The sequence below is a fragment of the Theropithecus gelada genome, chromosome 7b (assembly GCF_003255815.1).
Source record: "Theropithecus gelada isolate Dixy chromosome 7b, Tgel_1.0, whole genome shotgun sequence".
Taxonomy (NCBI): domain Eukaryota; kingdom Metazoa; phylum Chordata; class Mammalia; order Primates; family Cercopithecidae; genus Theropithecus; species Theropithecus gelada.
This window is the reverse complement of record NC_037675.1, coordinates 35,231,592-35,250,054: the sequence shown is the minus strand read 5'-3', so window position 1 is coordinate 35,250,054 and position 18,463 is coordinate 35,231,592.

Here is an 18,463-nt window from a genome sequence, read left to right as displayed (position 1 = left end):
CTATCTAGCTGTAATTTTGTGTCCTTTAACAAATCTCTTCCTATCCCTCCTTTCCCCCTACCCTTTCCAGCTTCTTGTATCCTCTGTGCTGCTTTTTACTTTTACCAACTTATTATTATTTTTTTTTAGTTTCCACATATGAGTGAGAACGTGGTGTTTAACTTTCTGTCCCTGGCTTATTTCACTTAACACAATGTCCTCCAGTTTCATCCATGTTGCTGCAAATGACTTGATTTCATTCTTTTTTATGGCTGAATAGTACTCATTTTCTTTATCCACTCATCTGTTGTTGGATGCCTGGGTTGATTCTGTATCTTGGCTATTGTGAACAGTGCTGCAATAAACGTGGGGGTGCAGGTGTTTCTTCAATATAATTATATCTTTTCCTTTGGATAAATACATAAAATACAACAAAAATAAAATACTAGAAAAATGAAAAGGAAAACGGCATTCAAAACACAAGCTCTAATTTTTTATCGTTAGATTTGATAAATATTAAATTGCTCTGAAAAATTGTCATAGTAGTTCCCAATACTGTTTCTGTGCTTTTCTTGTTGCTAACCAGTGATGGATTGCGGGTAGACAGCAGTCTGTGGACTGGTCTCCACCGCCTTCCCGTGTCCGCACCCCTGCCCCACGGGGGTAGCCATCTCCTGCCTGGCTGGAGGGTAGGAACATTGGTGGGCTGAGGGCAGGCTGTGGAGATTCTTCCCCATGGTGTGGGGTAGGGAGCAGAAAGCCCCACCTGAGTCTGATGTGTGTTCTAAGATTTAGCGTTTCTTAGATACCAGTTTCGGTACTGAGGAGCCCAATCTTCTCAAGTTGGTTTTGGGTACAGGACTCGTCACCCACAGAAAAGCCACGGTCGTAGACATAGGAATGGCAGAAGCCAGGGCAGTTTCAGCAGGCCAAGTTCACGGACCCTCACTTAGGGCCCTCCTGTTAAGGTGGCTCAGCTTCCAGCTTTCTCAGGCTCTTGGCGTAAATCATCAAGACAGAGATTCTGTGGGTTCAGTGAGGAAAAAGGTTCACCTCAGTTCAATGAGCGGCGGGCTAAGAGATGGCGTCTCAAAGAGAAAGGAGTTAATGGCGGCCTGGGACCCAGGGCAGATCTGGGCGGAAGCTGCTGCCTGTGGAAAGTTGGAAACAATGTGCCAGTTCTCAAGCAGGAGAAAGGTTTTAATCATTCAATTGCAGGGAGAAATTCCTGGCTCTGCCCTGTGCAATCAGCTCATCCCCCTGGGTCTCTAAGTGTGCTGAAATGTTGCTTCCTTGCTCCTGGTGTAACTACTCACTTAGCAAGCAGGAGTCTCCGTGGAAGGCGCTGACCTGTGATTTATGTGCCATAAAAGGGCCGGGATGTTTGATGCCTGTACTTATCTGCCTGAGAAGAAACATTAAATGAGAGCTAATGGACCCTAGGCTCCTAATGTGGCTGCCGCTTTCCGAATGCGCGCGCACAGGCGCTCCATTTCAATCTGGCTCCCTGGCCGGGCCAAGCTGATTATTCACCCTGCATATCTCAGCGAAGCTCAAACACTGCCACAATCACAAGAAGCAGAAAGGAAAGGCCCACCAGCCACTGTTTTCCTCTTCTCATACTGTCACCACGGAAGGTCTCTTGCCATGAAGGTGTTTAAAACCTCCAAAGTTAGAAACACAATGTGAAGCAAAAATCCAAGCTGATGACACCATTTCAAATGATGGTTTAACAATCCATACTTCCAGATGGAAGCTCCAGATAGGAGGCCTCCTTGACTTTATACTGAGCAGTTTCTTAAAAAGGCAGAGTCCACTTTAATCCAGAATGACTGTATTTTGCTTTAACTGGTCAGCTGGTGGAGTGGGCCCTGGATTGGGTAGCTCTGGGTCTCTACCAGAAGCAGACTGTAGGTGGCACTGCAACGCAACTTTAGTGCACCGCGGCGCGTGCTAGCGTGCAGAAAACCGGGGGAGATTTAGTGCTCCGAGAAATTAAGCCCTTTAAGGAAAGGAGCACAAAAATCACCACTTAGAGGTTGCTGTAGAAGCTTTGGGGCCACTGACCATCCTCTCCAGGGACCGAATGGCTAAATGGCAAGGATGATGTGGTAGGGAATGTATACCTGGTGATGGTTTGCAAAATCTTGACGTAAGAATCACCACTGTTTCATGTATGTAGGAGATAAGAAGGCAGGGGAAAGAATGAAAAGCCTGAGAAAACACAATAAGGGTGAGAGAGAAATGGATTTTTAAATGACTATGATTATTTTATTTTGAAGAAGAGTTTGAAGTACATGAATTTCCTCTGCGTGTATACTCCCACCTGACCATTGAATTAGGGTTAGTATAGTTAATAGTTATAATAGAGAATCATGGTAAGTAACTGATTAAAGGTAGTTTATTCATGAGTGACAAGATGAATCAAGAAAGAAAAATTAAGGGAAGCGTCATGAAATGTCTTTTCTCATGGGCCACATGCTCTAACATTTGAGCTAATTCTAGGCTTATGCTATAAGAAATAACTTCATCTGCAGTTTTTGTGGACTTAGTTCAGATGTGGATGCTTTTGGAGATGAATGTAAGGTCCTCATCTGAACCTCATTTTCCCATTTGCAAGGATTCGTTCCGTCTATTTCTGTTTCTAATGGTTTTCAAAGTGTGATTCCAGGAATAGTGGCATTGGTATCACCTGGGAACTTGTTAGAAATGCAAATTTGTGAGCCCCACTCCAGACCTTCTAAATCAGAAGCTGAGGATGGGGTGTAGCAATCTGTTTGAGCCAGTCCTCCAGGTATTTCGGATGCATGCTGAAGTTTGCACACACCTGCTCTAAGGAGTCCCTCAGATCGGTATATGGGGGAAAAGTGAGAACAGATAGATTACTCAGGAAACATTGAACCTTACAATGTTTATTAATAGCTGAGTGATATATGCTGGGGTTACAATGAAGAAAACATGGTTCTCCTCTCAAGCTGTTTATAATTTAGTGGGAAAACAGGCATACTTACAATGTTAAATGGAATAACTACTCTTTGAAAATAGTAATTCTGCCTAGAAAGGGGGGAGGAGAAAGGCTTATAGGGTGATGGGGAACATTTGAGCAGAGTCTTGAAGGATGAGAAGACTTAATAAGGCAGAGAAGGGCTTGTAGCTTTTATTATTTATTTTTACTTATTTTTTGAGATCAAGGCTCACTCTGTTGCCCAGGCTGGAGTGCAGTGGCATGATCAGGGCTCACTGCAACCTCAACCTCCTAGGCTCAGGTGATCCTCCCACCTTAGCTTTCTGAGTAGCTAGGACTACAGGCCTGTGCCACCATGCCCGGCTAATTTTTGTATTTTTTTTTGTGGAGACAGGGTTTCAGCATGTTGCCCAGGCTTGTCTTGAACTCATGGGTTCAAGTGATCTGCCCGCCTCGGCCTCCCAAAGTGTTAAGATTACAGGTGTGAGACACCATGCCAGGCCTGCTTATAGCTTTTAAATGTTGTTGAATATTGCCAGAGAGTTTTGTCCACCTCAAACCATCAAGGAACCAAGCATATTGAGAAAGATTGAGTTTTCTTTCCCCTACATTTGGTTAAAGACACGGGCTTTGTGAATCATTTATTGAAAGGGAAAATCTGGCTAGCCTTGGACTTTTGCTCAGCACCAGTAGTCAATGAAGTAATGTCTAAAATTTCTGAGGAAAAGAGTGAGTCAAAAATATTATATCCAGCCAAGGAGTTGGTCAAATGTAAAGATAACAGGTAAACATTCTCGTGCATTGACCCAAGAATTACAGGGTGTACAAACACTTCTTGGAAAAAAAGTTACTCAGTCACAAGATGAAGCCATACAAGAGGTAAATCAAAATAAAGGACTCAGGAATGAAACAGTCACAGTGAAGGACTGGTAGTGGGCATTTAATTCATGTAAGTGTAAGAACTAAGTCTAAACAAAAGTAGAAATGAATGGTAACAGAATGGAGAATGAATGTTATAATCCTTATCAGGGAACATGGGTGGAAGTGTAAGAGTACTAATTTCCTCATCTTTCTTAGCATAAAGTGTTTTTGTTTTTTGAATGACTGGCCGCTTTATATTTTTAAAATATATATATTTTTCTTACCCTAGAAGGCTCTTTTAAGAAATAATACCATTACTGGCAAAGAAATGTTTATTTGAAGTTTATTCTCCTTCACTTTCTTCAGTTTCTTTATCCCTTGTTAAGTAAAACAAAGTTTTCTAACTTTCCAAAAATTAAAGCTAGCTAATATAGAATAATCTCATTTTAATTAGCTTATTTCTTTTCCTCCCTGCCTTTGATCTGTCCATCTTTCTATCCATCCTTGGCTAATCTCTTACTCTCATGGTTTTAACTATTATCTCTTTGATCATGGTGTTCAAATATTTATTTATTTATTTATTTATTTATTTATTTAGAGATGGAGTCTCACTCTGTCATTCAGGCTGGAGTGCAATGGCACAATAATAGCTCACTGCAGCCTCAAACTCCTGGGCTCAAGTGATCCTCCTGCCTTAGCCTCCTGAGCTGTTGGGATTACAGGCTCACACCATCACACCCAGCTAGTTTATTTTTATTTTTGTAGCGGTGGGCTCTCCCTATGTTGTCCAGGCTTGTCTCAAACTCCTGGCCTCAAGTGATCCTCCCACCCCAGCCTCCTGAGTTGTTGGGATGGCAGGTGTGAACCATTACAGCTGGCCCAAGTATTTATCTCTGATGATTCTTCTGAGTTGCAGAATTATATATCCAATAGCCCACTGGATGGACAGCTCCACTTGGATGTCCAGTGGACACTTCAACATGTTCAGAAGAAGACTCATTTTCTTCAGCTTCCAAATCCAGATTTGCTGCTCCTCTTATATTTTCTTTCATGGTTCATGATATTACCATCAACTTGGTCATCCAAGCCAGAAACTTGGAATCATCCTAGATTCCTTATCTCTTTATCCTTCTCATCCAATCTATCATTAACACCACATCCAAGCCAGAAACTTGGAATCACTCTTGATTTCTCATCTCTCTTTCAAGCTTCCCATCCAACCGGTCAACATCACTTCCTAAATATTTACTTTTCCCTCTTGTCTTTATCCTAGCTATCCTTGATCTAGGACAGAGCCTCACCAGGGTCTTTGATAATAGCTTCTAACTGGTCTCTAGGCCTTCTTGGCTTTTCTTTGTATTCACTTCCATTGTTTATATTCCTGCCAGAATGATCTTTCTAAAATGCAAGTTTATCTTGTTATTCCCCAGCTAACATCCTTCAAAGGTTCCCTATTTCCCTAAGGATAAATTGTAGGCTACTTAAATACACCATCTTCTGTCTCTGTACTAATAGGCAATAGGCACTATTTTTATCCTGACATGCTGAGATGTGGACAGCTGCTGGTTCTTCTGTTTATAATTGTTTTGTGTCTGTTATGGCCTGGATGACACTTGCTTATTTGTTGAAACACAGCTCAAGGGTCACTTCAGGAAGTTTTCCCAGACCTTGGACTAAGGTTTTCTCCTCTGTCCTCTGTAGCACCTTTCACATATCTCAGTTGTGGCACTGAGCATTTAAGAACTGTGTATGTGCTGGTCTCTCCTACTGTCATTGCAAGTTCCTCCATGTTAAGGTGTGTGTGTGTGTGTGTGTGTGTGTGTGTTTTCGTTCACAATGCCTACTGTACAGCATGGCACATAGTAGGTTTACAAAGACTACTGAAGTGAACTAAGCAATCCTGGCATATCTTTCTATCAATGCCAGATGTACTCTCTCTCCCTTGGGCACAATTGGATAAACACCAAATTCGATAGTGCTCCATTTTTCTGAACTCTGGGCAGACCGCCTTCCTTCTGTGGACACATTCTTTCTTCAGATATGTTAATACTATTGATTAAGTCGAAGCTTTCTTTTAGAGCAATCACATTCCAGTCATGTCTCTGTAGGCTGCATCCTAGACTCCTTAATTAGATTTCTTCATTCCTTCATTCATTAGTTCATTTATTCTATTCATGGATGACTGTATGTTTAAAAGGCATCTACTAGGTTTTTAGTAAAACAGCCCCCTTTGTATTGATGGCCCTCACTGTGGGGCACAAAGTGTGAGCCCAGTGGATGCTTCAGTGGGTGGGATGTGTGCATAAGGTAGGCGCCAATAGCAGGGGAGGGCTGGAGTCCTGACTGCTAAGTCCAGCCTCAGGCAAATTCCTCAGATTCTTGAGAACGGTCTAGCACAGAGGTTCATATCTCTAGTTTTGGAGGGAGGCAGGCTTATTTTTGAATTTTCAAATTAACAGCTGAGTGGACAGTTTCCTTACTTGTGAACGTCTTCATCTGTTAAATGAGGTTAAGAGCAGGACTAACATAGGATTGTTTTGAGAATTAAAAAAAGACAAAAAAAGTGCAAGGCAGATGACAAGCATGTGACAAATGGTAGTCAACCTTATCAACCTCATCATCATCATTTAACAACAATGAATGCTCTTAGTCTGGTCTTAACCTGACTATTGGTTGGTTCTTCCTCAAATTGGGATGTGATTTAGTCAGCAGTGATAGGAGCCTGAGAAAGACCTCGTGGACATCCCGGGCACCAGTTGCCTTTTCTGCTTCTGTTAGGAAATGCATTGAGTTTTTAGGGACTCTGTTTATACAGAGATTATTTAGCATTTTTATTCTCTGAAGCTGCTGGCATAGCTTCAGCCTGTAATTCTAAAGAGAAGGTGTTTAGCTGTGCCTTTCTTTGTTTGTCGGGAACATTTCTGTAGATAAGCACCCTGCACAGTAAATAAAGTGCATTGTTATTACATTGCCTAGCAATTTACCTGTAACAGACGGCTGTGCCTGCTATAATGACATGATAGCTAATCCATAGCCCTGCATGATTTTATCTTCTTCGGAAGGAGGCTGGCAAGTTTAAAGGGGACACCCTCAAAGATCAGCCAGGGGAAACCACTTCTGGTTTCTGTGAGTTTTTTTTGCATAGAGTACACCAAAAGTCTGGTGCCCAGATTTTGAAAGAGTGCTTAATTTCAGGATCAATTACCTTAAGCTTCCCATAAGTAGGTTCTACCTAAAGCTTCTGTGGAAAAGCAGTTTGATTTAATTAAGGAAGTGTCTCAGTCCTTGAGTCTGTGCTTAATACAGAGGTTAATTTTTTTTGCTTACTGCATTAGAAGTTTTGGATATGCAAATAGCCTGTCATCCAACTTGCCTTAAAAGTAAATAACAGTTGCCTTTGGCAGTGGACAAATAACACTGATTTTGTTTATTTAGCTTCCTGTATGCATTTTGATAAAGCCCTCAAAAAGACGTTATTATGTCCAAAGACAAGAGCTATTTTATAACACTATAATATTAGTGTGACACAATTTACCAAATACCAAAACAATGTAGTGTCACCATAATTTTCAATATAAACAATAGAACTGGACTTTCAATTGTACCTTGTTTCCTGGGGTTTGCTGTTGTTTGTTTTTCTGACTAAACTAATCTGGAAGGAATGGGTTGGATTTGGACTTCTCAGAGGCTATGTCCCCTTCTGGAAAGGGTACAGACTTGGAGTTTAACCCAGGTTGCACTCTTGGCTTCAGTCATTAACAGCCCTATGATCTTGGACAAGTCATCTACTTTTTTGCAGTCTTTTTGTTGCTGTTGTCACAAAGCTTGTTGAAGATACTGAGCATTTTTTAGGAATTACTTCTCTAAGATCTCATAGCTTAGAGAATATCTTTCATAGCTTAAATATTTCTGGCAGTGTTAGTTATAAGGAACAAGAATGGTTTCAGGCTGGGCACAATGGCTCACACCTGTAATCTCAGCACTTTGGGAGGCCAAGGTGGGTGGTTTGCTTTAGGTCAGGAGTTCGAGACCAGCCTGGCCAATGTGGTGAAACCCCATCTCTACTGAAAATATAGAAATTAGCCAGGTGTGGTGGCACGCGGCTGTAGTTCCAGCTACTGAGGAGGCTGAGGCACGAGAATCGCTGGTATCCAGGAGGCAGAGGTTGCAATGAGCCTGGATCACACCATTATACTCCAGCCTGGGGGACAAAGTGAGACTCTGTTTAAAAAAAAAAGTCACAAATCTGGGAAATTTCTCATGTTGGTACCAATTGCTTTTCCTCATTAATTCCTCCCTGACCTTTCTCCTATGAAAAAAAAAATGTGCCTCCTTACATTTCAGGAGTTTAGGTAGGAGTTAGGTAGGGTGATTGCTTGCTGGTAGACTATTATATCTCTCTAATCTGTCTATTTCTCTCCATCTCCAGCACTACCAACAGCTAACATTTATTGAAGGCTTACAGAGTGCTGAGTGCCCCACAGGCATGATCTCATTTAATCCCCACCAAAACCATTATTATTGCCATTTTACAGGTGGGGAATTTGAGGCTTAAAGGGGTGAAGCAAATTATCCAAGGTCACAGAGCTAATTAGTATTAGACTCCTGGTCCGATATCTCACCAAGACTCAGGTGGAGGACTGGCAAGAGAACTAATAACTGTCTTCCCAGCTCCTTCCTTCTTTCGTGTCAACCTGTTCTCCACATGAAAACAAAGTGAGCTTTTGAAAGAGAAAACTCAGCACTCCCGTGCATCATCCTCCCCCTCCACATGTTAATAATCTCCATGATCTGCCTTCTGTCCCTTTCATCGCATCTCACACTGCCCTCCTCTTGCTCTCTGCTCTGCCTTTGTGGCTGCCTTTCAGTTCCTGTTATATGCTTCTCTCCTGTCCTCAGAGTCTTTGTATATGTGGTTCCTTTTGTCTGGAACATTCCCCCTCCTCTTGTTGCTTGTGGTCCCAATCACATTGGCTCATCCATTCTCCTTCAACCTTCTCCTGTGAACAAAGTGCATTTCACTCCTACTACCGATGTAGGATGCTGCCTGCTGGTGGGCCATTTATGTCACTCTGGCCTCTACTCGTTCTTCAGCTCGAAGATGCATTCATTTCTGACTTCAGATTAAGCTGGGTTCCCTTGTGCAGTGCTCTCTTAGCCACTGGTGCATTTTCTTAGGCATTTATTAGGATGCATAGTTAGAAAAATTTTATCCATATAATTATTTGATTAATATCCATCTATTCTACCCCTGACTGGAAGTTTTATGAGGATAAGGATTGTGTCCACTTTAGCTCATTTTGTATCCTCAGGGTCTAACATAACACTTGGCACACGGTATTGTTATTTACTAGGTTGGATGAAAGCTGAGCTTTACAAACTGGGAAGGCTAGGGATCAATCCTGAGGTTTCTTAGCATTCTCTGTTCCTGGAGGAGTAAGCAGCATGTAACTGTGTGCCCTCCGGCCTGTGTGCGCATGTCTGCATATGTGTGTGTGTGTGGCAATGTACATGCACGCACACACACACATACCTTCCCTCTCTCCATTACAGGCAGCTGAACCAGGAAGGTGAAGAATATTTTTCATGGCGTTATTTTTATGATAATCTATTTCGATGGTTAATTTGGTTTAGGACACTGATTTATCACCAGTTTATAGATCTCTCTCTCTCTCTCTTTTTATTGTCCTATTTGAATTATAAGGATGGCATGTGTGAAATGGAACTTCTTGGCCTATTGTTCTGCTTCTCACGCAACCAGTGTAGTTCAGACAATAAAAAGATCTATAAAATTAATATATACACAGAATGAGAGAGGAAAGAGAGGGACAGAGACAGAGAAAATGGGTAATGCTTTGGAACTGGATGCCACATTTATCTCTCTCTGGTGAAGTTCAGAATTAAAATTTACATGTGGAGGAGGCATAAATGAGGTATGAAGGTGTTGTTCTCTCATGTGGAAAGAAGCCTCTGTTACAAGAAAACATATTTTTCTCTCGCTTTTAGCAATTTTAAGGACTTACAATTGCTGGTCTAACTTTAGAAATATGTGCTCCAAAGGTATGACTTTAATGAAATGAAATACCAGGCCACTTAGATTACGTATTACCTAGTCGGCCAGATATGTCCTAATTACATCACCGACAGGCATCTGCAATGGATATCTGCTTGTGAATTTTTCTCTAGCACCTGGTGCACACCCGGTGCATAGTAGGTGTTCAATAAAAGTGTAACTGAACGAGCGCCAAGAAGGCATGGCTGGTGTGTTGGTCTCCTGAAGTACAATCTGAACCTCACTGAGCCTTTACTGGGGGAAAGGAGTGGGCCCCTTTCCCCTCATGCTTTCTGGAGGCTATGCCACAAGATGTGCTTTTTGGGCAAACTCTTCCTTTTTTTTGTCTCTTGGTTTTCTTCTTGGTTTTGTTACTCTGCCCACAGTAGCTGTTGACAGGTTTTTTTTTTTTCAAAAAGTGAGGGGGGTGATTCTAGTGGAGTACTTGATCCTGATAAAGTGCCTTCTGAGTGGAAAACAAACAACAGCCTTCCTACCTTCTGAAGAGGTGTTTTGAATGACCAGGTGGCAGCTCCCACATGTGATTTCACGTGAGGTTCTTGGATTGACTATTTATTGCTATGCTTGAAATGATGGTTATTATTGTTACAAATATTATTATGCTGAGGAAGCCAGCTTGCAAGCACAGGCAGCTGCATTGTTTACAAACATAATTAATGAGGTGATTTTTAATATCAACAGCTCAGCACCAGCCTTCCTAAAGACTGTTTATGGCCTGGGCCACAGAGCCATTTGTAGCTTCTACAGCATGTCTATGGCGGGGTTGCCTCTAAGACTCATTTCCTTTGGCTGGGACCTGGTTTATTTTATGAATGACAAAAATAAACCCCTACTTGTTGCTGACAAGGAATGGTTTATGTCTGACAAGCCCAGGTCTACCAAAAGATAAACACAGGAATACTTTTCTAAGAAGTGAACGTGTATTTCTTCACAGCTAGCTTCTGTATTTATACAGAAGTCATCTAACTGAGGTGGTTGTCCTGGGGGATTGGAAAGGAATGGCACATTCTCTTTCTAAACATGGTAATGTTTTGTGTGATATAATGCTCTGTCAACGTTGGTAATATATCAGTATTCGAAAAAAATGGCTTATCCTTCAACTAGTCTTTTGTTACCTGTGGCCTTACAACTGAGGCCTGTTACATGACCTTAGACTTTTATTCCATTTAGTTATATTTCAGTGAGGGATTTGAACAAAACATTTTCTCTCCTCTAAATTTGGCCTGGCACAGCATTTTGAAATGGACTCTAAGACAAGCCACTCTTTCTTGATAAGTAATAGGTTGAATGCATCCTTTGCCTTTATTTTTTCCCTTGCTTCCCTGATTTTGAATTTTGGGGTTCTGATAGTGATTGGTAGCTGGTGTATCCCAAGTTAAAGAGATAAGACTATTCCTGCGAGATGCCCACACTTGAGCACCTTCCCAACCAAACAGATGAAAGACTCTTCCACCTGTGTAATAAAATGGGAACTAATCACCTTTCTAGGCTCCACTATATTCAACAGCAAGAAAATAAGTGCCAGTCCGATTCCTGGCTTGTTTCTTACATTTCAGAGGTTAGACAATTTAATTGTTTACTTAGACTTCTTGTCTTTTCTCCTATACACTGCAAAGGAATTATTGTTCTTCTATTCCCTTGTAACAGTGGAATTGCCTGGTTATGCCTGTTCAGTGAAAGGCAGTAAGTTAGAGAGAGATAAAAAGATTAAAATAATAAAAGTGACCAGGGATAATGAAAATCTGCCATCTTGCTTTTCTTGTAATTCCCAGGCAAATGCCTCTGAAACATAGTTTTATGATCTTGACTCCAAGTATCCTTGTTTATTACTTTAATCCATTGCTGGCATCTCTGGAGTGAGTGATGAGAAGTTAGCGAATGCCCCAGGTTTCACAACTTTAAGTGTGAAGTAAGTAAGAGTGTTCATTTAATACAGCTCCACATTTACCCAGCATCTGGGATATGTACCCGCCCCCCTCAGGGAGCTTACTCTTTCTCAGAGGAGATAGAAACAAATGATTATAATCTGTCTCTGTAAGTGCACTAATATTCTTCTAAAGAGAGTTGTTTGTTTGATCTGCTTGGCTGCTGGGATTTTCATTCTCCTGATTGTACTAATGAATAGTAAAGAGAAATGGAAGGTGCCAGAGGGAACTAAATTGATTTATGTAAGAAAGGACATGAATCTACCAGCAAGACAGAAAATAATATATCTAGAAGGTATGAGAAGGGACCAAGAGAAGGGGGGTGCTGAAGTTGAAAGAAATAATCAGAGGTAGAGTTTGGGGGACCAACTGCTATGATGACTAGGACTTTTGGGGACAGAGAGACCCAAAGAGAATTTTTATTTATTTAAAAAAATTGAGATATAGCTTATATAAAATGCACAAATGTTAAGTGTACTGCTCAATGCATTTTTACATATGAATACACTTGGGTAACTACTACCCACATCAAGATATAGAACACTTCAGTCTCCCCAGAGGGCTCCCTTACACCCTTGTCAGTAGCTCAAGAGAGATCATTATTCTGATTCTAGTCCCATAGAGTAGTTTTGTGACTTTTTAAACCTTACATATGTGAAATCATATAGTATTTATTGTTTGTTTCTTATTTCTTTCCTTTGGCTCTATGAGATTTATATGTGGTTTTGTATGTATCAGTAATCTATTTTTTATTCTTGTGTGGTATTCCATTGAATAAATATACCATAATCAACTTCCCCATTTATCCATGGGCAAATTAATGAATATGCTCATTGTCTATGTTAATGGACATTTGGGTTGTTTTCAATTTGGGAGCTATTTTGGGCAATGCTGCTGTGAATATTGTTGTGTGTGTCGTTTCTGTTTGGTAGACACTTAAGAGTGTAATGCTGGGTCACAGGCTATATGTGTATATTTAACTTTTGTTGATACTGTAACATATAATAGTTTTCCAAAGTGGTTGTACCAATTGGCATCCTCTGCAGTAGTGTAAGGTGCTCTAGTCGCTCCATATCTTTGGTAAACCTTAATGAGGAATTTTAGAAAGTCTTTCTGGGTGTCATGTAGTATCTTTTGCCCCTTTGTTGCCCTTTATGAGGCTTCAGCAAAGCCCCTGCATTTGGAGCCAGATGGGCATTGGATTCCTCGCATTTCCTGTCAAAAGCAGCAAGCCCAGGTTCCCCTGGGTTTGAATCCTGGCTTTTCCATTTTCTAAGTGTATGTTCTTAGGCAAATTAGTTTTTGCTTATTTTATTTTATTTTTTGCCTTCTGAAACTTTTATTCTTCATCTCCACAATGAGAATCAATCATAAAACTATTATGCAGGGTTTTAATGAGGATTGGATGACAGAGTGTACATAAAGCCCTTTGCACAGGGCCTGGCATATAAAGAACTCAAAAAAATTAGCTTTTTAAAAAAAGAACAAACAGAAAAACAAAAACAAACAAACACAAACAAACAAACAAACCTATTAACTGAAGTGAGAAAATTCCAAACTCTAAGCACCGGAGGGTAAAGTTGGGAGACCTAGGGCATCTCTCCACATCCATCTGGAGACTCTTCTTTCACAGCTGTCCCTTAAAAGCTTAGACTTTGATTCGAAGAGGCAATCGTTCCCTAACACCGTAAGTCTGTACCCCTTTTCTGCATCCTAGTAGGTAATTGTGACTTTTCAGATATAGCTTTTTTTTTTTTTTTTTTTTTTTTTGAGACAGAGTTTTGTTCTTGTTGCCCAGGCTGGAGTGCAATGGTGTGATCTTGGCTCACTGCAACCTCCGCCTCCTGGGTTCAAGCAATTCTCCTGCCTCAGCCTCCCGAGTAGGTGGGATTACAGTTGTACACCACCATGCCTGGCTAATTTTGTATTTTTAGTAGAGACAGGATTTCCACCATGTTGGCCAGGCTGGTCTTGAACTCCCGACCTCAGGGAATCTGTCTGCCTCAGCCTCCCAAAGTGCTGGGATTACAGGTGTGAGCCCCTGTGCCCGGCCCAGACATAGCATATTTAAGCTTAGCTTTTATGAAGACATAGGTACACTAAAGTCATCCTTTTCTGACATCATCAACCACCATCACTGAGTAATTTTTTACAATACTTAGAATTTCCTCTCAAAGGAGATTGGTAACACTCAAGGTAAGAGAAGATTGAAGAAAAACTTTAAGAAGAAAAAAGGAAAAAATAAAAAGAAAGCCTATTTAATTTTATGGTTGATGCAACTTGTTACATGTGTGTCCTGCCAGAATAAATCGGATCATCTGATTTTCAAATTGCCGGGTCTATTGTTTCAGAAATAGAGGATGTAAATAATTTCAGTGCAATCTCCTGGATCTGGACCTCTCTCATCCAGAACTGTTATCAGCATTAGCATAATTTATGGTGCTATCTAATAATGAAATCACTGAACACTGATTGTACAGGTTCTTAAAGCTGTAATTATTGCTCATTAGGAATGGATTTCATATTGTTTGCTCCTGGCACATAACAAGTTATTGAAAGGAAAAAGTTATCAGTAGAAGTGAGAAACCAGGGAAGGCACTTGTTTTTTGTTCCTGAATGTTATCTCTGATGAATCTGTCCGAGATTTTGTCTTTCGTTATAATGGAGAACAACTGGCCACATCATTAATTATCATATTTCTTTTTTAAGGAAAATTTTAGCTTCACGTCAGATGCCTTTTTCAGTCTATGAGGTAGTAAGTGCTCTGTAAATGTTTGTTGACTGAATAAGTGTGAAGGGAAAGCAATGAATGAAGACAAAAGCCACAATTTTGGCAAGTTACACTCTGAGCAATGTCTAGCTCATACCAAACATTAACCTATCTTCCTTTCTTCCTTCTTTCCTGCCTGCCTGCCTCCCTGCCTCCCTGCCTGCCTTTCTGTCTTTATTTCTCTCTTTCTCTTTCTCTCTTTCTTTCTTTCTGAGACAAGGTCTCACTGTGTCACCCAGGCTGGAGTGCAGTGGCGCAATCTCGCTCCACTGCAACCTCCACCTCCTGGGCTCAAGCGATTCTCCTGCCTCAGCCTCCTGAGTAGCTGGGACCACAGATGCTCAACCCCCGACTTGGCTAAGTTTTGTTTTTTTTTTTTTTTGTAGAGACAGAGTTTCACCATCTTGGCCAGGCTGGTCTTGAACTCCTGAGCTCAAAGTGATCCACCTGCCTCAGCCTCCCAAAGTGCTGGGATTACAGGTGTGAGCCACCACACCTGGCCCTCCAAGAGGTTAGAGTTGGCAGGTTTTAGGGGCTTGAATCTGAAAAAAAAGTCTTAACTTATTTATCTCAGAACATCTTAAAGTGCATTTTCTAAAATTACAGAGCAATACTTGCTTTTTCACTGTAGAAGATAAAAACAATACATGTATAGACTGAGTAAAATATGGGAGCCCCTTTCAGGTACTCTGGTTGATCCTCTTCCTGAGGTAATGGCTATTCTTAGTACAGTATATGTATCCTTTAAGCCCTGGTGTTTCTGGAAATAATGAGAATTCATTGTCCGGGATAACGCAGGAAAAAAAAAAAGTCTGCTTTTGTTGGCTAACAGTCATTTCCGGATGGACTATGGGATTGGGGAAAGCTTGGTTTTAAATCTGATTATAGAAGTTTAATTAGTGATTTCTACGGGATACAATAGTTGGGGAGAATTATACATTTCAGCATGGGTAGGAGGAGTAACCATTATACGGTTTGCAAAACAGGGGCCACTGTCAATGTTTATGATTCTAGGAATGGGGAAGAGGGCTTATCACAAAAGACTTAAGTTCATTGTGAACAGTGCCTTTAGCTTGTGATGGCATCGACCCCAATGGAAGGCAGCTTGGCTTTGAGACTGGCACAATGTATTTGGCTTTTATAGGTTGAATGTGACTTCTATGTTTGTCAATTAACCCAGCCTGGTGATTTATCCAGGGCTAGACCAGATTTTGTGTCCTGGTATTTTCCTACACAGTTCTAGTTTCCTTGGGTCTTTTGGCGTGGAACCTGAAGGGGCTGAAGAAACCACGTGAGTATTTCTTTAATAGATTCTTTTCCTTACTTGTTGATAAGTGCTCACTTTTCCTTAAATATCCTCTTATCTAGGGCCTTCTAGTCCCTGAGAGTACAGGGAAAATGTCAGATATGCGGAAATAAAGAAAATCTTATTCTTTTACTGGAATTTTTCAAACTTTAGTAAGACTGTAGAAATGTTTAAATTGCCTTCCAATTTCTGAAAGAAATTGGTTTCCTTTAACGCTTAACGAGATAAACTGCAATTCGATTCAAGTCATTTTTCTGCCTCTCCTTGTTGACAATCTGAGCTCCATTTTTTTTGGTTTCCTCTTGCTTTCTGATTGACTTCAAGATTGCATCTAATCTTTTTATTCTATCTTGCACGAATGCAGCCTGCAATGTGTTGTGACAAGGAGCCAGACCTCCTATTAGCATATATTTATACCTTGCCGCACGCAAAGTGGTGCTTGGGGATTATTAAACCAGGCTGGAGCTCTGAAGGGATATAAATGGCATCAATTCGCCCCCTCCCCACAAAAGAACCCTCCATCTCAACTGTCTATCCACGCGGAGATCTAATTGTTTGAGGAAAGGGACAAATGCGGGGAGCTGAAAGAACAGTTGTGGATGAAGTTACTGTGACGGAGGAACGATCAGATAATTGCAGGCATGGGAGATGCAAGTGATGCTTGTTGTCCTCGAAGGACCTGGAGACTCCTTGGAGGAATTTTAAGGTCACTCTGTGAATCAGTAGAGAATAGGATCAAGTTAATCTGCTGATGAAGTACTGGCATGTGGATAGTTCTGGACAGACATCTGGGAATGAAGAGCTAGGTGAGAGGTGTTTATGATTTGTGGGATTCAGAATATGAATTCACAGTCCTAGATATCAGGAGATGAAGACGGGGACTAGGATTCCAAAACAGGGTCCGTTTTGAGATGACTTGAGAAGAGGAGACAGGCAATATCGCTTCAGGTTCTAGTTGTTTTTCCAATCAATAGAAATCAACAGAGCAAAGCCTGAACAACGTTGTAACACATACCTGTGTATTCTTTGGTGTTCCAGTTTCTTTCAGTGGGACTCTTGGGCCTCCCAGCTCCCAGGGTTTATGAATCACTAACCTCTATCGCCTATCAAAACTGGTGATCATCTGATATTAGTCATTCACACATGGGTTCGACCTAATTTCCACTCATGCTAACCATCCCACAGCACTTCTATTTTAAGCGTGTTTTCTCTAATTGCAGAAAGACTGGCTTTGTCTCCACTGAAAGAAATTTCCAGCATTAGTAAAAAGCAAAAGAGACAATTTGGGGGAAGGGAAGTCTTTTTAGTGATTTGTATGCTAGGGAATTGGTCCAGAAGAGAAAGTACTTTTTCCTCTTTTGACTCTAGTCGGTCTCGTACCCCTAGGATGATGAGTCCCAGTGACTTTCTTGGGAATTGCTGAGTTTTGAGAAATTTTTCATTATGACATAATATCTCACATCCTGGAATATATCTGCCTTTTCCAACTGTCTGTGAGCACTCGCAGGGTGGGGATGGAGGCTCATTCATCTGTGTTTTTCCATTGATCGTCGGTGTTCAATATACAGTTTTTGAACTACACGGCACAGGCAACACACGTGTCACAATTCTATACCATTACCTGTTTCAGCCTTTGTGGTAGGAAGTCAGACCCAGGATGCCGTTTGGGTTGTGTGTGGGGAGTATATTGGGGTGGGCTTCACTTCACTTTGTCTTTCTATTTCTCCAGGTACTAGGAGTGGTGAGCTGACCCTCTCTAAGGTCTTCTCTAAGGGCCCAGGACAGCTGTCCCCAGCCCGTGCCCGCTTTTCACTAGGCAGACTCCACTGCCATCTGTCTTTCTCTGCCCATGCTGTACTTGCCCCTTATTTGGAGCTTTCCTTTCCACTCTGTGGTAAGATTAAAGACCAGCTTAGGCAGAGGGAATAGTCAGAGAAGAGCAAAGAAACTCCTTTAGGCTTGACCTAATTAGGTCTGAGTCACTTAAGGGAAACCACAGAGTGTTCAGAAATTATCACTTTGCTTTCCTTTGTATACACCTCCCTTGGGGATCCCACAGACTGCAAGGTGTCTGGGCTCAAGTTGGATTTAGGAAAATGCAACACTTGATTTGACTATGGAAAATGCATATTTCCAGGCAGGAGAGGAAAGATTAGGTAGGTAACTAGACAGGCTAGAGTTCTTTTGCTTATAACTGTGTTTTGTGGAAATTACAAACTTGAAATGTGTGTGAGGACTAAGCAACAACAAATTTTACAGTCACATTCAAACATTAAACTCCTTAGACATTTGGGAAGTGGTGTGGGGACTGGTCAGAAGCTACTGAGAAGACACTTAGATTCTTGTTCAGCGGAGGGATATAGATATTGGTAAGTGTTAGACACTGTTAGGAAAAATGAGCATATTATAAGTATAGGTTAATGAGTTGGGGCAACCACCACAACTATAACTATAGAATTATGACATTTAAATCAGCAGAATAAAATGTAGACTATTTAAAGAAAACCAAGAAAGAGAAAAGAAATAAATAAAAGGAAAACATGGCAAATAGCACTAAATAAGATAGCAAAGTGTCAAAGTAACA